Below are 22,585 nucleotides of genomic sequence, written 5' to 3'. Positions count from 1 at the left end.
CCAAGCATCATTGTGGAGGTTCCTTGTTACAGTTGCACGAAGGGAAAAAGTTCCACTGAGCCAGCAGGCAGCAGGGGTCCCGCAGTGACAGTGAAAGCTGCCTGGCGCAGTGGGTCTCGCTCACATCAGCCCCAAAGGTTTGCAAAGGTAAGTGTAGGTTAATTTGTGTTTCTTTATATTTTCTATTTTCTTTATGATTTCGTATATGTTGGTGTATTCTGGTTTATATGAGAGTATTTTCAGGTTGTGGAATGATTCACCTGAGTTTCCATTATTTCTTATAGAAAAACTTAATATGCAAGTGCTTTGAAATATAATCATTTTGGGAGTGAACTATGCTGCTCATAAACTGAGGGTTTACCTGGTATAATATGTACGTGTTCTGGTTAAAATAACCTCCCCAAGCCCCACAGATACTGAGGAATAAAATACATCTAGAACCCAGTCGGACTGGCTGTAGAATCCTGGTCTCTTAATGGCTATCCGGTACCATCTCTTTAAAATATTAATAAACACTCCCTTGTTCCTTTCAGAGGGCATAGATACATGTGCCCTCTTATGGGAGGGATTAAGTCTGCAAATACAAGCATGATTTATCTGGTGCGCACTTGTGTGTTGGGGCTGTACAAGAGCTCTCTGCTCCCACTCTCTGTCTTGGGACTCACTGCCTCTCACCGTGTGAGTTTAGAGCGGCTGTCCGGCCTGCTCAGCTGCACCGCACCGTGCACATCTGCACAAATTCTCACTTGGTCTCGTGCCACAGTCGTGGTGCCCTTGACACTGTGCAGGGCCAGCCTGAAGGCCCGCAGGCGCAGCCCCAAGTTGGCCGCTTGCTTAGAAACCTGGTGAGTAGAGAAAGCCTAACATGCCCATGGTAGTAGTTTATACTTTATAGGCATACCTCAACACATCAGTGCTGTCTTTAAAATTTGCGTGAATTACAATCTTACTCTGTAGATTTGTCTGTATTGAATGTCCATGTGAAGGGCCGGCCAGATAGCTCAGAGGACTAAAGCGCCTGCTTTGGTAGAGCGCAGCAGCTGGGGTTCGATCCCCAGGCCTGCCATGCTGGCTCAGCCCCCAGGCACACTGAGATGGCGAATGTGACTGGGTGTGGTCGTGCACGCCTGTAATCCCTGCACTTGGGAGGCTAAAAACAGGAGGATCACTACAAGTCTGATCTACTTAGTGAGATCCTATAGACGCTGTCCTAAATACAGAAAAAAAAGTGTCCATGTGAAAGCAGCAATTTCCATGCAAGTAGAGAAGTGGTTAAGGTTGCAAAAGAACAACAAAAATAAGTATCCATACAAATTTCTAATTTAGGGGGCTTTCATTGCCTACACTGGGCCATAATACTTACCAAACTAATCATCTTTGTAACTGCTAATTACAGACTCACTTGCTATGTCCCCAAATAAAAGCCAATTTAAGATTTCAGCAAAGATTCATGTCACATGTCACCAGTGCACCAGATCAGGGGATTTGCAGATCCCCTTAGTGCGGTACCAGTTAGTTTAAAACTCAGGCGGGGCTTAGAAATTCTCATGAAACAAAAGCAGAGTACTTTATAAGTGAAAGAAAACAGAATCTTCAGATTGTCTCACAGGTTTATTGTGTGCATTGCTAAATATTTTATGTAGACTTTATATTACTGTAGTTTTATGAATGAGTGAACTGGCCCCAAAAAGAAACTTTTTAAGCAGCTTTAATTAGTTAGAAGCCAAAGTTTAATGGCCTGTTAAAGAGTTACTTTAAAAATTAGTGAGGTGTAATTAATTGCAATCTGACAGTAAGATGGAGCTGTGCGTCATACAATTAGAGCAGTCGTTGCTGTTGCTGCATTCAGGAAGGAAAGGCGGAAGCCCTCGGCCTACCGGCGAGGCTCCCTCGGCCTACCTGTGAGGCCCCCTCGGGTTCTGCTGTCCTAGCACTCATAGCTGTGGTGAGTGGGTCAGCAGGGAGCACGGTTGCCTGACAGGCGCGCTCTTCCTCTGACAGCACAGCTGCATTCTCTCCCAGCGTTACAAAGTGAGCGAATAGAAGGCCGGCATCAGCGTTTGGAGCGCTGAGAGGTTTGTCTGTGTATTGACCTCTCGGTCCCCAGAGCTGGCATCTATCCAGTGCTCACAGAATCTTCGTAAAGTGAGCAAAATGTGGCGTGATCTGACTGTCCACTGTGTGTGCTCGAGAGGCACAGTGCTCACACATTTCTGTGTAGCTTTACTAATTGACATCTTGCTGTGGTTTGTGTCTGGTTGTCCCCCCAAAGCCTCATGCAGTCATGTAGTGTGTGATTGATTCTGGATCCAGTGCTGGGCCTGTGGGTGTGAGCGCCCTGGCAGACACTGCGCTACAGCGTGAGGAGGGCGGAGAGGCTGGCCGGCGGCCTGAGCTGCTGCTGCTTTGCTGTCCTCCACTGCCACGAACGGCTGCCCTCTGCCCTGTGCCGCTCTGCCTTGGAGCCAGCCGAGTATGGACTGAAACCTCCACTAACCGTGAGCTAAATAAACCTTTCCTTCCCTCATTTTGGGTGTCAGGTGTTTTGTTCCAGCAACCAAGGAGAGTAACCGAAACACGTCTTTTACTGATTTGGCCGCGTTGTATACTGCAGCTTGAAGCCAGTCAGCCCCAGTTGCTGTCGTAAGGTCCTGCCCATTTCTTGATTACAACAATTTAGGTTTTATCTATTGACTAAAGTGGAAGGACCATTAGGCATTGTGGAAAACACGAGTGTGGAAGATAAGTCTTGAAACTGTTCAGGTTGCAGTGTCAGAAGATGGATTCCTTTAAAGAGGAGGCCATAATCTGCCACAGCTACCGTCGCGAGGACATTGGCATGGGGAGATCTTGCGTAACATTTGTGCCGCGCTCGGTGAGGGAAGCTGGGAGCTCCAGGAAGAAGGCAGGCAGCAGCAGATTCAGGCCCGCTTGAGGGCCTGCCCCTCGTGCCGGAGCCTGTTATCTCTTCTCTGGCATATCGGGAGACGCAGCTGGCACCTCCTTTGTAAGGGCCTTAATCTGTGTCTTGAGGCCTCGTCACCTCTCATGGGTCTTGCAAGCTGATGCCGTCACTGTGTTCAGCATCTGCATTGTGAAGAACGTGTTAGACAGTAGCAGGGACGTTTGCCTTCTTTTAGCTAAGAGCGTTGTATTGACAAGAAAAACAAAATGGGGTATTCTTGTGTGATGACCAAATTAGCATGACCAGACTAGCTGTAATTGAGCTTTCGTATTTTATGCTATTACGTCGTCAAAGCCAACCCGTAGTAGATATCAACTTATAATAGTAGACCTCAAGATAGGAAAAAAGCAGGGGAGGAGAGTCACGCAAGTGTATAGGCAGGATGGCTGAGACGGTTATACCGATAATTTCCATCAGTTTTTTGGAAAATAGCAGTAAAAGTTTAGAATTTACACTTTGACTCTTTATGCTGATGTCTGCAATCTAAGCAGCTACGTCGAGGACAGCCATGTGTAGTACAGAGATGGTGGCAGAGTATGTCTCGTCTTGGTCTTCTTAATGTGTGCCATTACTCATGTCTCATCAGTTATTATTATATTCTTTTTAAAATAAATCTACAAAAAAAGTAAAGTAAAAAAGATAGGAAAGGGGACCAGTGAGCTAACTCAGTGGTCTAAAGCACCTGCTTAGGCAAGCGTAGGCAGGCACAGGGACTGCGGTTCAGTCCCCGGCACTGAACATGGCACCAGCCCCGCCCGCAGAGCAGGTGAGATGGCCAGTGTCCGGGCGCCGTAGCACATGCGTATAGTCCCAGTGCGGGGGAGGCTGAAAGCAGGAGGATCACCACAAGTCTGAGCTGTGTAGGGAGACCTCGTAACAATCAAATACGTTAAGCAAAGATAAGAATAATAATTTTTATTGAAAGCAAGCATTACTCAACTTTTTGTCCAGTCTTCCATAACTATATATATTAATCTGAGCAACAGATCTGATGATAAAAATAGGTAATATAACAACCATTGTTCATTTACCATTCTTGATTTGAAAATCTGTGACATATATTGTTGCATGTTGCCTGTTTCTTCTGTCTTTCCATTTATTTTTGTTTTTACTTATACTCTTCAAAATAAAATTAATTATTTTTAAAAAGACAAAAATCATAATTCAGTTCACAAGGACCTCCTTTTTCAGGCATACTTTTGTGCATTTTGTGGCCATTGTGAGGAGGGTCCAGGCCGGGGAGATGGCTCAGTCGAATACGTGCTTGCCTGGCAAGCACAAGGGCCTGAGTTCAGTCCTCAGTTCCACCAAAAAGCATGAAGGGAGGGTCCGTTCCACAGCTGATGGTGGAGGGCCTTGGAGGGCACAGGCATCAGCTGTGGTAGTTGCGCGTCCAAGTGTTCTTTTGTGTAGATCCGGGTGCTTGTTGGGCCCTCTGAGAATACACCTGCGCTAACTGGAAAGTCTTAGTGAAACTTAAATCCACGTGCATGCTTGCATACATACATGTGCACATACGGCCACACACAGTTTGCTTACTGCCAGTTCAGCTCCGGGACCCACAGAGGAGCCCGCGCGCGCCTCTGACCTGAGGAGCAGCAGCGTGTCTCCATCCCCTTTTCCCCTGCTGTCTTCTCTTTGGTGCCGGGGCTTGAACCCGAGTCCGCATGCACACCCAGCAGGCAAGCTCTCGACCCCAGCTGCAGCCCCAGGCGTGGCGCAGCAGCTCTTGTCCTCTGCAGCTTTGCGCACCTGCTCACATGCTTTTGGCAGAAGAGTGGCTAGTGCTACATTAAGCCACAGGTAGTAGCCACCTTTAGACACTTTTCTCTGGCCTGCAGTAGACTAGGTCACTCTGCAAAGCAGCTGTTGTGGGGTCGCAGCTGACCTCAGTGGTTAATGGTTCAACAGTGCCGTGCTGGGTGGCTTTACAAATACTCAGTTGGCATGGTGATACGTAGGCGCCGGTGGTCTCACGTTCTGAGGAGACTGATGAAGGAAACCTCTCGAGCTGATGGTGCCGTCTGTATTGTGGACGCACTTTCAAGGCAAGCGTGCTGGGAGAGAGTTACGAAGAGAAAGTGGTGGTGGCGGCAAAGAACATTTCCACGTAGAACTGAAATGGTATTGCAGGAGTAGGCCTAATCACGCAGAAAATGGAAACTCAGTGGCGTGCTTTCCTGAGCAAATAGTGATGCCTGTGAGGAATGAGATGCTATGCTATTTTTGGATGCAATAACATATGCATTCTGCAGAATTATTTTATAATTATAGGTCTCCAGCCTAGCCAAGGAGACCTCAGCCTATCAGGGCTTATGTATTATGTTCTTGAATCACATTAATGGTATTAGTGCTAGTAAAATAAAAGAGAATGAGAAAATGTAAAATGAAAGAGCACAACAGGCTGCTGCTTAGAACACGTGGTAATGGGGAGTCTTCAGCCACTTCTTTTTTGTTTGGTTTCTTTTTTTTGGTGGAACCAGGGATTGAACTCAGGCCCTTGCACTTGTCAGGGAAGCATTTATTCCACTGAGCCATCTCCTTGGCCCCTTCAGCCACTTTTGTGAGAGACTGTATGTTGTCAGGTAAATTGTCAACTTATTTTGCAGCTATGGTTGGGTTTATGGAGAGAGAGAGAGAGAGAGAGAGAGAGAGAGAGAGAGAGAGATCACCCCAGAACACTCATGGGGGGGCATGGATTAACACGGACACAAGCGTGTGTTTTACAAGGAGCTCCATGTAATGCTGCTAGCTCTTGTGCTGACATTTTCCCCTTCCTCTTACAAAATGCAGCATACTGTCAGATCAGTGGCTCACGCGTCTGTAACATCAAGTTCTCTCACGATAGATGTTTGTTGCTTCTGGAATCTGGCCTGCCTTTGTTTGACTCACAGACAAAATCACATACTTGTGGTTTGCTTGGAGTCAACATTTAAAAGATGTTTGGCTTTTACTTCCTATTTCTTGTATTTAACTGAAAGAACTTTTAAATAAAAAATACAGCAGAAGTTGCCTGTGAGCCTGGGAACCAGAGAGCGAACGCATCTGTTTCCTCAGAAGTCTGAGATGCTGGTTATACAAAGGCTCGGTGTGGTGTTCTCCCCACACAGCTGGCTGACGTGCTCCATGTTTGTTGTGGAGCTGGAAGTTAAACTACATCGCGTTCTTTCCAGGGGGAGCGTAGCATGTAGTTTCTTCTTTTGTGATTCAGTGAAGTTCTGAAGTGGAATGAGAACAGAAAGAGGCATAGAAATCTGCAGCTCAGCAGTAGAGCCGGCGCGTCGGGATCCCGACACTCTGAAGCCAGCTGCGGGAGTGAGTGTCGCACTGCTTCGGTCAGCTCTTCACGGACGAGCTGCCCTGAGCCAGGCTCTGTAGGCTAAGGGGATGCTAGGAAGTAAAAGGAGACAACGTTCTGTCCGCCTGAGGCTCTGTATCAGTGAGATGAGGCAGAGACCACGGCAGAGAAGGGCTTCCGGCATTGCAGATGGTAGAAAGTGCCGTGGAGGACAGAGAAGAAGGGTGGGCACGGCTGCAGGGCTCACATGGCGGTTGAAGAGATGGTGGTGGGCGCTGTCCTGGGGGCCTTGCTGGGTGGGTGGGAGTGTCCAGTTAGGTGAGCCATAGTGGCCACAACTGTGACGGGTCACCCTGCAGAGATCCCTTCCTCTGCAGCTGGAGAGGAGACTCGGCCACCAGCCTTGAAGTAGTGAGCGCCGCTTCCTAAGTGCTATGTGGCTGAGGACTGGGTGTAGCTTCAGGGAGAAGGAGAGTGATCCCTGCTTACGTCCCAGGAAAGCCGTGCTTCAGTGTGCCAGCTGCACCCGTGAGATAAAAAGGGGGGAACTGTAGGCTGCAGAGTGTGGTGCACAGCAGAACGCTAATGCACGTGGGGCAGGGAGAGCCTCGTGGGCAGTGTGTTCGTTGCAGGCTGCGTGGGGCAGGGTGCACCGCAGCCTTCTGTGGAAGATGCCCCAGGCCGAGAGAGCCCTGCAGCAGTGCCAGGCAGTGGGAGGCAGCAGCCGAGCAGTGGCAGTGCAGGGGCAGCGTCCACGGCGTAGCCAGGAGCTCTCGGGGAGTCAGAGCGGAGGGGCCACGCCGAGCTGGGCTTTTGTTTGAAGGTAGGGGGGAGTGATGGCAGCACCTTGGTTCTTGAGCTCTATTCTTTCCATGAGTCTGGTCGCAAACTAAGTTGGATGAGAAGTGAATCGGGCTCAGTCCTGAGGGACAACGCTGTTGACCATGTAGGGAAACTGGAGTTGGTTCTCATCCAGTCCGTGTATGACCAGAGTCATAGAATTGAGCTTGTGAACCACAGTAGCACTTTACTTAGGGATGATGTGCTGTGACCGCTGAGCCAGCTGTGCTGGGAGGACTGTAGAAGCTCGCGGGTCCCCAGAGGGGTCTTCATTGCGATCCTACGTGCTAGCAACTTGGGCCAGGGCTGGCTGTATGGGTGGCGAGGAATGATCTGGTTTTTAAAATACTTTGAGAAATGAATGTATGTGATTTAATGACTAGGGTGGATGGTGTGGTACAAAGAAGAAGGTGAAGTGTCCCTCGCAGAGTAGCTGGGAGGGAGGTAACTGGTAGAGACTGCGCTGGGCGGGGGTCTGAGGAGGCCCCGAAGTCCAGCTGGAGCGGCTCATGACCAGCGCGTGGAGATTGGGATGGGCCATGGGGTGTGCCAGCCCGGAGCGCAGGGAAGGAGACGGCCAGGAGACTTGCCTGGGGGACAGGAGACCTCCATGGGGCGTCACGTGAGAGGAGTATGGATTCCAAGGCCACAGGTCCCGCTGTGTAGACGGGCAAGAAGAAGTCTGAGGAGCAGCGACTTGGTTCTCCAGTACAACACCTTCTGTCATTTCGTCTCAGTGGCTTTGTTCCATCATGAGCTTTGGTTCAGTGTTAGGTCTCACAGACGCGAAGGCGCATCTCCTTACGCTCAGGAGCTTCACCTCACGTTAGAGAAGTCCAGCTCTGTTCAGTGCACCGCACTGTGCTGCGTCCTGGGCTGAGGGCTGAAGCTGGAGCTGCGGGCTCCGTGTGCGGTCCTTCATTACAGAGGTGTGAGCACCCTTCGCTGGGTCCTGTCACAGCTCTACAAAAACTTCCGCGTCTCGTCAAGTATTAGTGATCTTTACTTTGAATACATTTTTCCTTTTTGATTGCTTAATATGACTACCATAAAGGAAAGCGTATTAGGTCTGTGTGCACAACTCACATGTCAAGCCGTCATTAGGACAACTGCTGAGGAAAAGGCACTGCGCTGCACTCAGTGTAGCCATCTGGTTACCCGCCTTGCATCGGGCTTCACTGCATCTGTAAATGCCATAGTTTAATTTTGTCTGGCGACATTAACCAAATTCAGTCCTAAAAATGCTTTTGCATTAAGTTTGATTGAACCCATGACGTGGCACCCCTGGACACAGGGCTCTCTGTAGTTTTTTCCTCTGTTGACTACCAGAGTAGGTCTGCAGTTTGTGGCTTTGCACAGTGGGGTTCAGAGAGGCCCCGCTGCTGGCTGGGTGTATTCTGCTGCATTTCTTTGGTTCCACACACTAAGCAGATAGACGCACAGCAGCAGGAGGGAGGATGTAGACCCTGCAGCTCTCTAGGTCGGAGAAGATCGGAGTTGCGAGACGGAAGCGCTGGTGGAGGACGCGCGAGGACTCTCGGGACCGTGCTGCAGGCTTCCTGGACGGCTGTGTGTGGAGCTGGACGCTTGGGCAGGGGGCGCCGAGTGCTGCCACGCAGACGGCTTCTGCCGCACAGGTGTTCTGCCGCACAGGTGTTCTGCCGCACAGGTGTTCCGTGGGGTGATCTCCAGCTCATCAGTGTCTTTGGGACTGAGTCTTACTCGCAGAGCCTAGCAGTCATTTCAGAGCACTTACTCTGTCCCCTTCTTTCCATTTTTCTAACCAGTATTATCAAATGAGACATTTAATCTAATATTGAGTTGCTCCAGCTGATAAATGATTCTCCAGGTAATACCATTTTAAAAGAACCACACAGAACATGATAAAAAAATCTTTGGGAGCTGAAACAGGCATGCAGATCCTCTCTCGGAGTTTGGCTTCCGTAGTTCGCCTGCCCCGTGAGGCTCCGAGCAGGGCGGCCAGGCTGGGCTTGTGGGCAGACAGCAGCAGCAGGTGCCCGTGCGCGCACCCTGGTTTGCAGTGTCAGGAGCCCAGCGCAGCCCTGTGCAGAGCTCCCAGAGGGCGTCTGTGCTCAGACCTGGCCAGCAGGTGTGTGGTGCAAAGGGTGGTTCTGGGCCTTTTAACAGATGTCATTTGGATGGTGTCACTCTTCCGCCTTCATGCAGAACCTTTTTCTTCTTTTGAGGGTTACTGGATATGCCTTTTAGACATTTAAGTACTATTTCTGATCTAAAGAGTACATTTTCATTCATTTCTTGAAGCTGTGCACAAGCTTTCTTTTGTGCCGTTTGAGAACAGTTTTCCCTCTACTTCCCATAGTGTTTTGTGTGATTTTCAAAGTGCAGTGTTTCACTGAGCTTCTGAAATGGAGTGAGCCAGTTGTGCTCTTGTGTGACACAAGTGATTCTTTCCACATTAGGGTGCACACGGCCTGCAGAGTGCCAGTCCCAGCCCCGGGAAGCAGCCTCGTGAAGGGAGGTGGGCGCTTCCTCAGCTGTCTGAGCTGCTCCAAGGAGACGCCGCTTCCAGCTGCCATCCGCTGGGAAGGGAGGCACCTGCACATCTTTGTTTCATGACAAAAATTAGCAACTTCCAGACATGAGAGAAGCTTGGCCTGCATCTTATGTTGTGCTTATTTATTTTTTCCTTTTTTCTGGGAAGTCCGATTTCAATGTATGCTCAACATAACACAGTATTTTGTCTAATCTAAGTCAGGGGTTGGTAAAATTGTGGCCTTTGGGCTCAACCCAGCTCACTGTCCTATAAATAAAGTTTTACTAGGATGTAGATACAATTGTTATTTTCTGCGTTGACTGCATCAGTTTTCAGTGTAGTTGCCTGCAAGACATAAAATTATTCTGTGGCCCTATATGAAAAGTTGCCAACTTATGACTTACAATACATATTTTTTCACTAAAATTAGTCACTAAGCAGTTTCAGAGCAATTGTTATTTTAGCTTTAAATTTTGTGAGGACAAATACATCTTTAAGATAGAATGGCTTAAATGATTGCAATTTAAATGTTAGGCTTTCTAGTACTAAATGTTTAAAGTGTATGAAAGCACTCTGGGTCCACAGCCTGCTCCCGGTGCCCCGGGACCTGCAGATGTCCCCGTGGGAGGAGGCTGACCCTGCTCTTGCCGACTTTTGCCCTCTGAGCTGGGGAACTCAGGCCACAGAAGTCTGCTGCTCTGCGTGGCACATGCCAGCCGCGGCCTGATTAGTTGACGTCAGGGCCAAGAGCAAGCTCACACCGTGAGAGCGTGTGGCCTGGGGAGAGTGGCGTGGCCACTCGGGGTCCCTGCCCTCCAGCCCGGGGCACTGAGCTGATGCGCCTGCAGTCCCTTCACAAAGCTCCTCCTCCGGCAGCCTGGGAGGCTGGGGCCCAGCAGTCCTTGGGAGGAGCCAGAGTCACCCACAGGGCACACGCGTGTGCACTGGCACCCTCAGGAAGCTGAGTGTGCACTAAGAGTTTTCAGCAAGGTCACTCTTGGGTATGTCCAAGACACTGCAAAATCAGACAGCTTTATTTTCTTAAGATATAGTACTTCAAATATAATTTTTCAATTTTAAATGTTTCTTAATTTTTTATTTCTTACACAGCTATGGCTTAAAGATTCAAATTTTCTAAAGCAGACTTTTAAGTCATAGTTTGCCATTTCCTCGTCTCTTCTCTTCTTGGATCCCTTGGCCAGCCCCACAGCTCGGGGCGAGTCCTGTGCATTCTTCTCAGGAATTTCTTGGGGCTCACTGCCAGCGTGTGCCAGTTGGTGGCCTGGAGAAGGTTAGTGACCTCCGTGGGTTTCTGCACGTGAAGCAGTAACAGTAACTTCTGCTTCATCGGATGGTTGCCGCAGTGCGGTGGTGACTGTCTTCTAGCGGGGGCCAGGCACGCTGGGAAGTGGCCAGCTCTTCCTGAGCTGCCAGTGGGTGAAGAGTCGCTCGGGGCGTGCGTGGCTTTTTTCTTGTGGTCTGCAGGGCTCATGCCAACCTGTGTTACTTTGAGTGGTCTTGTGCCATGACCTTGGGAATAGCTAGCCCTGTGGAGAGGGTGTTTTGTCATGAACGTGTTTTAGAACTGTCTGTATGGGGCTGGCTGGCTCGCTCGCGCGCTCTCTGTCTGTCTCTTTGTATCTCTCCTCTCTCTGTCTCTCTGTCTCTTTTTTTCTCTCTGTCTCTGTCTCTCTCCCCTCTCTCTCTGTGTGTCTCCCTGTCTCTGTCTCTCTCTGTCTCTGTCTCTGTCTCTGTCTCTCTCTGACTCTGTCTTTCTCTCTCTGTCTCTGTCTCTGTCTCTCTTTCTGTCTCTGTGTCTCTCTCTGTACCAGGAATCGAACTTGGGACCCTGCATTTGCTGGGCAGGCACTTATGCTGCTGGGTGATCTCCCCGGCCCTTGTTTTTAAATTCTCTACAGACAAAACATCCTCTTAATAGTTTCAGGGTGTGAAAAGACAGCTGTTTTCACAAAGTTAATTATATGTTTTGTTTTGTTTTTTTCTGGTACCGGAGACTGAACTCAGGACCTTGTGCTTGCCAAGCAGGTACTTATTCCACCGAGCTATCTCCCCAGTCCACGCGAAGTTAGTCAAACAAATTCATAAGCACTAGCACTATAGTCAACTCCAGATTGTTTTTAAAATCTTTTTTGACCTCAAGTTGCATAAGTGTGAGTGATACTAAAATTAAGAAGAAAAAGGGAATGTATAATATTATGTTGTATTTATGTAAAATATGTATTAATTTCCTCTGTAGAACAGTTTTTATGGACATGAGACAAAAGCTGAAGGGACAAAAATATTGGTTTTAAAATATAAAAGAGAGATGCTTTGAGGGGATATGTTAGCAGTCAACCTTAGGACCTACATGTGAAATTGTAGGAAATACTGTTCTCGCCTGTTGCAGAGTAATTCATTGTCACGAGACCGTCTAGCATTGAGTCACATGAACTGTACTTCATGAGTGCATGTGAAATGAAGTTATCATTTTTGGTATGGTATATATAAATTAAGAGGTCTTCATTTCATGAGAACTTAAAATAATTTATTAAAATGATCAAATAAAGTATTTTAAAAAGCGTGATAGTAATACTGTATTAGCAGCTTTTCATATAATAGTTTTCTTTTGTAGGTAAAATTCACCGATCTTAAGTGTATGCTTCAGACAGTTTCTTCTAATAAAGATAGAGGACACTATTATTCCAGTTCTCTTGCCTCTCTCTAGTTCATTTCTTCTTTCCCAGCTTTGTTATGCATTGTATCATCATAATCCGCTGTCTGTCTTGAATATACACAAGTGAAGTTGTACAAGGACTCTTTGTTCTGGTTGCTTTTCATTCAATGACTGTCTTTTAGATTTGCTTTCCCTAGAGCCGGTGAGATAACTCAGCGGATTAAGGGCCTGCTTGGCAAGCGCAGGGACGGGCGCTCAAACCCCAGCACCACAGGCCTGGTGGCGCCCCGCCCCAGGTGTGCTGAGTCTGGGTGTGGTGGCGCATGCCTGTAATCGCTGCTGGGGAGGCTGTATATCAGCATTTGCTTATCTCTGTGCGTATTACCGGATTTTCACTTGCACATTTTGTGTTCAGTTGCTATAAATATTGGTTGAAACATTTTTGTGGCGTAATTTCCACATGTATCTTCAGTAATATTCAACAGTGAAATTGCTGGGTCAGATGGCAAATACTTTGTAGAAGTTGACTCGCTTTCCTGTTAGCAGTGCCTGCTGCATCCAGTTGGCTTATAACCTTGCCAACACTTAGAATTGTCTTTTTATCTTTAGCCATTTGATTGCAAAAATGTCCTGTAATTTCAATTTGCATTTCCTTGCTGAGTGATGCCGCCGCCTGCTGCCTTCACGTGCTTACAGCTGTCTTTCTTCCCTGTTTTTGAGACCTGTGTTCAGGTTGTTGGCTCTTCTTTTCTTTCGTTTTAAGCCAGGTTGTTGTCTCTTTGCTAATAATTTGTAGGAGTCCGTTATTTTTTCTGGCTAGACTTTTTTCAGATATTGTGTATGTACTGAATTTATTTTCTCTCAGAATCTTTCCTTTCTGTTTATAAAAGTATCTGATGATCACACATATAAGCTTTTTGAAAGATCAGCTTATCATCTTTACAATTGGTAGTTTTTATGACATAGAAAAACTTTTACCTATTTTCACATTGTAAAAAAATACTCTCTTGCTTTATCAGAACTGTTTTAGTGATGTTACCCTAGACTGTTTGCTTTCTGGATGATGATTAAGAAGCTAATTAAAAAAAAAAAATGGTGCCAGTGCCACAACAGTAGCAGAACTCTTCTGTTTTCCAGGCATTTTTAGTTTTTCTTCTTTCATTAAATGGAGTGTGCAGGATATTGGTGATTTTGCTCAGAGGACTGTAGAACCGCAAAGGCCGATGCTGTGGCTGCCGGTGGTGTGACACAGCGCTATTGCTGGGGCTTGATATAAACACATACAGATACATACTGCGAGTGGCTGGAAACCATAGCAGTGCTGCTGCCGGCTTCGGAAAAAGTGCTCCTGTTTCCGATGCTGCGGCGGCAGTGCCCAGACTGCCCGGACGGTACAGCCGTGTTGATCTAGAAACATGAAACACTTTCTTTGCCATTTGGACGGCGGCCACACAGTACATTAAATATGTAAGGCCTTGTCTCATTGGGTCTGATTATAGAAACTAATTTCTCTAAAAAGTTCTCTAAAAGTAATTCTGCTTTATTCTACATATTGTGTGGTGTTTAAGTTTGAAGTCTGTGGTCCTCTGGTTGTTTAGTTTTTATTTTTGTGTTTATGCATGTATGTGTGTATTTAGACAGTCATATTGATCTAGAAACATTAAGCTTAATTTTCCCCCATTTGTGTCATACGTTGGTTCTGTCGCTGGGCAGCGCAGGCTGGTCTCGACCTCACACAGACTTCCTGCCTCAGTCTCCCAAGTGCTGGGATTACAGGTGTGTGCCACCACGCCTGGCTTCTCAGGTTATTTTTGATGTAAGTTAGGGGTCTGAATTTATGGTTTTCCCAAATAGATAATCTAGCTGTTGCACTGTCATTTGTGCAAAATGCCTTTTGTTTTCTGTTGAATTGCATAAGTGTATTTTTAAAATCAATTCTTTTGGTGTGGCTGTTTCTAGACTCTCTCCTCATACCTTTTTGTTGGTCTGTTCTTACCAACTGCACAGTGTTGGGGTGGCAGGCCCTTTGCAGAAGAGCTGTGCCGTCCTTCCCTGAAGAGGGCTCTCTCCTGCCCAGTTGTGGGCGCAGACAGCTGGCTATCCACGCTTCCTTGCCACAGCTCACAGTGCCACAGAAAGCACACCGCTGACACGTGGCTCCGACATTGCGCTTGCAGGTGGAGTCTGCCCCTGCAGTGGGATGTGTCAGCTTATTCCGATGCCAAGTGCTGGGTGCAGTGCCTTCCATTTCTCTGCAGTTCAGGTCGGGGAATGGTGCGAAAGGAGGTGGGCAGGAGGCCTGAGAGCACAGACCATGGAGCGGCACGGAGCCGGGAGGCCCAAGCCGAGCAGATGACCCGCAAGCCCTGTTACCTGCACACCATGCAACCAGTCAGTGTTGTAAGTGCCAGTGCTTTGGGCACGCTTCTCCAAAAGGCACACAGTGTACAGAACAGGCTGGGAGAACAGACATTGCTTGCAAAATGACAAGGGCTTAGAAGGAATTTCGTGTAAGTTCCGTTGCTGAAAATGAGGACGTTTTGTGAAAATGACAGCAATAAATCAAAGCAGGTTCCTCCTTGTCTGTCCTCAGCCTGTCCCAAGCAGGGGTGGAAGGAGGACGGCCCTGTCCACCCTTCTGTCCTGGGTCTGCCACCAGTGGCTGGAGAGGGGTGAGGGCGGGGACGTTGCCTTCACCAGCCACGCCTGCACCCCTCAGATGGAGCAGTGGGCCTGCTAGATTTTCTGCTCCCTTTACCCGGAGGGGCCAGGCTGCACGCTGCGGATGTGCTGTGCCGCTGGGGCAGAGTGCCTGCGCCAGCGCTGTGCGCTGCGTCTGGAGTCTCCTGACGGCCCACATCTGCAGTTAGTCTTCAGCTCGGTGCTGCAGGACGGCGGCGGATGCCTGTGCACGGTGGGGCGCCAAGGGAACGCTTGCTGGAGCTGTCCAGAAGGGGCAGCGGGAGCCCGCGTCTTCCTCTTCTGCTTCCTGGCTGTCGTACCGTGAACAGCCACGTCATCTCCCTGTGATCTTCTGCGCTGTTGGAGTCTGAGGCAGTGAGGCCAAGTGGCCGCGGGCTGCAGCCCCCAAACTGAGCCAGCATGAGCTCAGGTGTGTGTTACAGGCACCGAAGGCTTCCTGCCGTGGGACGCCAGGGCGGCTTAGTGATGTCTGGCGTTTCTTACATACTCAGATTGTCTTCAAGTTTAAACAACAATAAAAGTCTGACATTCGTGCTTATCATTTGCAGGAAGATGATTAAAGCTAAAAATGCACTTCAGTTTGTAGAATCTGCGTAATGCCATCAAAGCATTGGGTACACAGCTCCTGTCGCTGCCCGCTGCCCGCCTGTGGCGCTTCTCCGCTAATCTGCTGGGTATTCCGGGCCATTTGTATTTCTACTGCAGAGCACTGTGTTAGGTCAATTTGAAAGCCTTTATATACTTCAATACAAAAGTTACCCCTGTGGACTGACTCAGACTTCATGAGCAACACCAGTATTCTCTTTCAAGAAGGGGCAACTTAAACTCCTCCTGCAGAAGGCCTGCCTGAGGCGGATTTAGAGTAGCTTCGCCTTAAGTGGGAGCCCTGATGTGGCAGAGGCCCGAGTGGTCATTCAGTGCTGTTCAAATTAGCTTGTAATCTGACTTTGAAAATAAATAAAAGGAGACACTCGTGAAACTTCCCTGAAAGCCCCTTCTAGGTTCAAAGCTGATGTCATACACATAATAAAAGTGATGTAGCCACAAAGTGTGCCTCCCCGCGGGCGTGATCTCCCCAGCACACTGGTATCTGTGCTTAGAAAAGGCGGCCCGCACAGGGAGAGCCTGCTGACAGGCCTGGCCTGGCATTCAGGTGCCACCAGAGCCTGACGCGCTGGCCCAGTCATGTTTGGAAGAGTCTTTTAAGACTTATTTTTTTGTATCCATAGCGTGTATATTGTTAGTCCGAGAATGATCCCTAAGTAAGTGACACAGATTTTTCTCTTTAGAAACGAATGTGAGGTTCATATTTTCAAGGGATTCTCTCTCTCCAGATAACTTCCACATTTTTTTAATGAATTTAGGGCACGGTCTACAGGGTGTTCAGGGTCTCACTATGTAGATCGGAGCCATAGTGATCCTCCTGTGTTCAGCCTCCCAAGTGCTGGGATTACAGGTGCACGACACCACGCCCAGTCTCAGCTGCCATCTCAGTGTGCCCTGGGGGTGGGGCCGGCTCGGCCCGGCAGGGATTGAACCCCAGCCTGCACTCTGCCAAAGCGGTGCTTTAGTCAGCTGAGCTGTCTGGCTGGCCCTAACTTCCACATTTTTTAAGGACACAGTATTTTTCTTAAAATCACCAAATGATAAATGCTCCAGGGGAATAACGCTACTGTATTTGAAAAACGTTCTGTAATTATTGAAACTATTATTAGCAGGCTTGTGTATGAAAGCTTGGCTCCTTATTGAAATGAAAAAATAGAAAAGGATGTCTGCATATAGTATCGTATGAAATAGAAACAGGACAACCATGAGGAATCCAGATACAGAAAAAGTCTCAATCTTTTCTAAAGTTGAGTGGGGTGCTGTTACACAAGGAAAGAAGCTGTGGCCCCCAGGTAACTGTGTGGCAGGTGGTGTACATGTGGTGGAGCTCAGTATGTGCGAGGGCAGGTTTCTGCTAAATCCAATTTACTCACTAATTTCTATCATGACGCTTAGAAAATTAGTCCTTAAGGCAAAAATAACTATAAGACATACGTATACAAATGGAAATGTCTTGTCATATATTTGAAACCCATTGAACCATTGTCCATTAATGATACCGAGCGATGATTCACAAAACTTTCGGAACTGTAGACGTAAGAATGTAGTCAGCATAGGCCAACACACTGAAATATAATTGTTTTCCTTCATCTTATTTTAAACTGAACCTTCGCTTGGTAGTACCAGTCCCTAGATGTCAGCAGCGTGTGAAGGTTCTAGTTCATCTGGAGTCGTGCTAATGTTTCTGACTTTATGTCCAACTAAATTGTTCTCCACTTTTTCTCCATCACTTCAGCTTCCTGGCTGGTTCTCAGGCACTTGCCCTGGCCATGTGCTCCAAGTGTATAGTGTCTATAGGGTAAGGGGTGACAGATCCGAGATGTGCTCAGCAATGAGAGCTTGTACAAGTGCCAGACAGGCTTGTCCTGCTGTCCAGGGGTAATTGGCAAATTGGCTGACAGTTCCAAACTCAGCTTTTGGCTCCCAGCCTGGTCATTTGATTGACAGCCGGGGATGGATAGCCCATCAGAATCCTGTGTGCTGAGGCTTCCACTTACGGAATGTTGACGAAGCTCAGTGGCACTGTATAGACCGGTGCTAGTCAAGGTCAGATAAGTGGAGCGTAAGGCAGGAGGCATCTCCAGGCCTAAGGCTCTCAAGGGCCTACTTGGCAGCTTGTTCAAAATTTGACACTGCAGGAGGAGGCCTTGGCCTAATGGTAAAGCACATACATGCATCCCATGCACAAAGCTGTGGGTCACTCCCAGCACACCCACACATATACCACACATCGCCACTTCAGGTTTTCAGGGCCAAGGAGATGGCTCAGTAGAATAAGCGCTTGCCTGGCAAGTTCAGGGCCTGAGTTCAATCCCCGGTTCCACAAAAAAAAAAAAAAAAAAGAAAGAAAGAAATTTCCTTTAGGTTTTCTTTTCTTTTCTTTGACTAGGACTGGGAAAAGTTTGCAGTTTTTGTCAATAGTGTATATTCAGTGTTAGTAGTAACAGTAGAAAAACTAAGCAATTCAGAGAAGTCCACCATCTCTGCTGTGCAGTTCCTATTGGGATAGTTCTTCTCGAGCGTTTCTCTGTCTATTCACAGAGATGCACGAATATACGCAGATAAATTTATGCCAGCATACGACCCCTAAGATTGGCTTGCGTTTCTCTTCATTGTACACTCTTCCGTAATGCTAATTCTATATAACTGAATAGTGGTTTCTTAATCTTCCTTGTACACCGTTGTTGACTTCACCAGTGATCATTGCTGGATAATGAGATTTTTCGGTTTTCTTAGCTTTGCAAAGGATCTTGTGAGGAATACCTTGTGCTTTTCTTGCCCTCACGTAGTGCTTATTTCTTTGGGGTGATTTTCCCAAAGTGAAATACATACTTCACATTTACAAAATTTTCAGGTTTCTTCCAGATTGCCCTAGAGAGGGAAGAGTTATATCTTTTTAAATCTCAGAACTTATAGATATACTATCAAACTTTAACAGTATGCTAGTGCTTATCTGCGTTGTGCTGAATGCCTCAGGGTTGTATATTTGTATTGCATGTCTGGTCCTGGGGAGGGGTCTCTTCCACTAGCTATATCAGATCACTTGGCCTGGATGTTTTGATTTTGCTGTCAGCCAAGTGAGAAGAGCTTGCGTGCTGTTTGCAGTGCTGGACTCTCCAGAAAGGCTTTGTGTGTCCCTTAACTCGTGTCATTCACACATCATCGTCCCGTGCTGACAGTGAGGACAGCGGAGCCTGTGGTGCTAAGCAGGGTGCTCGAGCTCCCAGCCAGAAAGCATCTAGCTCAGGATGACATGTAATGGGAAAGGAGGAGAGAAAGCCTGGTGACACTGCAGTTCTATCAACAGAGATGCGCTGCTGAGCGTCTGGAGGCATACGGACTCCACACTGTGATACGGCTTATTCAAGACAGCCGTCCAACTGCCGTCTGCTACTGACCGCTGTCTGCTAGCTTAGAAACGCTCCCCACAGACTGGGCGTGGTGGCACACACCTGTAATCCCAGCGCTTGGGAGGCTGAGAACAAGAGGATCACTGCGAGTAAGACCCTGCTGACCCCTATATATAATATGTTCCCCAAGAGCCTAGGTGAGCTTAATGAAAAGTGGTTATGTATTTATTTTTGTGACACCCTCATCTCTCAAGTTACTGTTAGAGCATAATTATGCACGTACATACTTGAAGCATCTCATGAAGTGTTTTCCTAGAATAGCGTCATGCATTGTGCGTAGCTTTCCACCTTGATTGTGGGCTAATGCGTGTGGCTAGAGGAGGGGCACGACGACTTGACACAAGCATGCCCGCCCGTCATGTTACTGAAAGTGTAGCTAAAATTGGCATTCACCCACTTCCTGTATTTAGGGCTTTGGAGGAGTTACCCTTCAGTCATTAGAGAAAGTCCACCCCAAGCCCTTCAGGGAGAACAGATGCCCCGTGTGCGTCACACTTGCATGCGTGGGCGCGTTGAGCCTCTGAGGACCGGGCGAGGGAGGGTGAGACCTGAGGCTGCCTCTTGCTGCCTGATCCGCGCCGCTTGCTGGGTGATAGCATGCATGATGGTGCTTAACCATCGTGGCTTGGTATATCTAATTATTACAGTTTTAGTACGTAGGAGATTAATATTATTTACACATAGGAGACGGTAATTTTTATATAGGATTATACATCACTGTGGTAAAAAGAGAAACAACAGAGGACCAGACTGAATGGGGAGCCCTGAATAAGGAAGGTCTGTTATTGATGGCAGCCTGTGTCCTTGTCTCTACAGCAAGATTAGCAGGATGGCTTCCTCTGTGATGGGGATGGCGATCCTCGAAGCCATAGCGTCTGTGGAGCCCCTTCGCTAGGGGGAAGCCCTGCGCAGCCTTGGCTGTTTGAGTGTGGTGCTCTTTTCTTTCACGAGAGGGCTGTGCCCCTTCTAGCACATTCTTTGGCGTGTCCTTTTGGTGCATGGTTTTCTTCTTTCACATGGTATGGTACCGGGATTGGCCTTGGGGCCTTCCCACAGAGCTTTCTCTCTCCCCTTGGACAGGCATTCCAAGCGTGACCCTTCTATTACACATTGCTGTTCCGTGTGGTTGCTTAGTTCACAGGCATCAGCATATGTAGTTAGTCAGGGTGAGAATCAGCACAGGATCAGCATCCCAGTCAGTGGTCACATAAAGGGGCTAATTGTTTCTTCAGCCAGCAAATCAGAATCACCAAACATGACCCTCTCCTTTTAAATTTTTTTGCACTAGGAATCAGACTCAGAACCTTGTAATTGCCAGGCGGGTTGCTGAGCTATAACCCAGGCTCAAGCCTCTTGTCTTTGCTCTAGATTTCCACTTTGTAAGGACTATAAGATAGAGTGCTAAGGCTTAATCTTTTCATTTAAAATGACTTCCACACATGTGCAGGTTCCTCGCAGTCAGGTCAGTGTGCCTCGCTGTCACAGCCTAGCTAAGGTGACGTACAGGGAGGGAGGCGTTCTTTGGTACAGGGTTTAGGTATATGGCTGGGCTCTTGCTTCTGCGCCTGACATGTGGCAGGAAGGGACTGTGCTGAGGCCCCAGTGTCCCGTCAAGTGCGTACCCCTGTGACCTAGCTCCTGGCATAGGCCCCGCCTCCTAGAGGTGTAGCCCTCCCAGAGGTGCTGGGATCTAGGGGAGGAACCCTCACTAAATGCCCTTTGGGACAAGACATTTAACATCCAAACGGTAACATACGGACCACAGATGCTAAACTCCCACAGGGGCTGCTGTTGTTGTTGCTGTTGTTAGTAACGTTCCTTTTTTAATTGCCAAATGTTCATTTTTGCTGGGGTCTCTACTATCCAGGTAGCATTTGGACATTTGTGTTGTGATATAAACAGGTATTTACATATGTCTGAAATATAAGTACATCTTGTCTTACGGCAAATAAGCAGGAGTTTGATATATAGGACTGTGTAAATGTATATAAAAGAGAATTAGGAGTGTGTATCTGTAGATAAGGTGGAAATTCTTTTGTTATGTAGTTGTTAAATTTGTGTGCAATGAGACATTAAAAAATTTCCTGTAATCAACACTTTAAAAAAATAATTTTATCGAGAAACAAATAGCAATGAGACAGTTTCACAACTGATTACTAGCACATTTTCAATAATTAATACATTGCATATTGTTGTCTTAGAAGTTGTTCATTATACAGGGTGCAGACCTGATATCCTGTGTCAAACAGTATTAGAACAAACCTCTCTATTCATTTAATTAAGAGAATGGAGCTGTATATCTATCCTAACTATTTTGAGTATACCAATACAAAATGGTTGTTCATTTCTATCCCACTATTTTGGTTAGTTTTTTCAGAGAGGGCATTCCATTGTCATTTAAATACTGTAGGTGCATGAATTCAGCAAAATATCCCAATATAGTCCAATAGTCCATAATAGTAGTGGGTTTTCCATAAGACTGTCAATGTCCAAAGTTGTTGACTTGAGCCTTTTACAGCTCAGGATATTAATATGGCTTTACTTTTGATACTTGGTTTTCATACTTTTCTGCTGGATGGTTAAGATCAAGATAAAATGAGAGCTATATAACAAGAAATGTAACCTTTGCATCTGATAAGGTCAGTCAGACTCCTCAGGATTTACCCTGAAACCCTGTACCGCAGTATGTAGATCCTTTGTCAGTGTCAACCATGTGGATGAGTTACAGCCATTGCTTGACCAATTTGCTCTCTGTGAAAGCCTAAGAAAGTGTTTTTTCTCTCCATGTGACTCTCCTTAGGCACATTCTGCATCATCGTTAAATTTTCCACTTTGGCTCCATAATTTCCTTGATCAGAAAATTTGGGACACAACTGAGTTACATGATGTTATAGTACAGGTTCTCCTATGTCCTGAGTCTTCACTGACCTTGAAAGGCTAGGGTGAAAATGTTGGCTGTCATTGCAGCCCTTCTTTTTCTCTAATTTTTGGTCTGCAAACTTAGGTTATTAACCCTCCAGAAGAGAAGCTTATTATTATGGTCCTACAACATAGGCAGTGGAGCTTAACCTCACTATCTGTCTAGATATTGAACATCTTAGAAAAACATGGAACAGGTATTTTCTATCAAGTATTGATATGTTAAACTTTGAGTCCCTCCAGAATATGAACAAAAAAGATTAAAAACATAAAAAATATTTTAAAAAATAAGAATAAGCATTTCCATGATTTTACACAGAAATTTAGAAATCTGACCATATAGCCTTATAGCAGGACAGTCCTGTGATTTTCTTTGTCTCTTGTTTTCATTTATTACCCTTTTTTAAAAACATTTATTTGAAAGACAGTATGGCAGTAAGTGGTATGTCATGACAAGCAGTACGTAATTAGAAGACCAGAATGACAGGCATTCCAAGCGTGACCCTTCTATTACACATTGCTGTTCCATGCAGTTGCTTAGTTCACAGGCATCGGCATATATAGTTAGTCAGGGTGAGAATCCTGCCAATTAACTGCTAGTTTCAAAAACATGCTGAAGATTCTCAGGACCATTGCCTTACCTGTTTTGTGCTTA

General features: G+C 46.9%; 1 non-coding gene across 1 annotated transcript in view; it reads left to right on the top strand.

The window, feature by feature from the left end:
* LOC105742465 overlaps positions 1–22,585 on the top strand; it is a 146,954-nt gene that overhangs the window by 48,274 nt on the left and 76,095 nt on the right. The window lies entirely within an intron of this gene.

This window comes from Octodon degus, unplaced genomic scaffold, assembly GCF_000260255.1.
Source record: "Octodon degus isolate 3935 unplaced genomic scaffold, OctDeg1.0 scaffold00054, whole genome shotgun sequence".
Classification (NCBI taxonomy): Eukaryota; Metazoa; Chordata; class Mammalia; order Rodentia; family Octodontidae; genus Octodon; species Octodon degus.
Note: the sequence above shows the minus strand (reverse complement) of the source record. Positions and strands in the feature narration are given on the sequence as shown.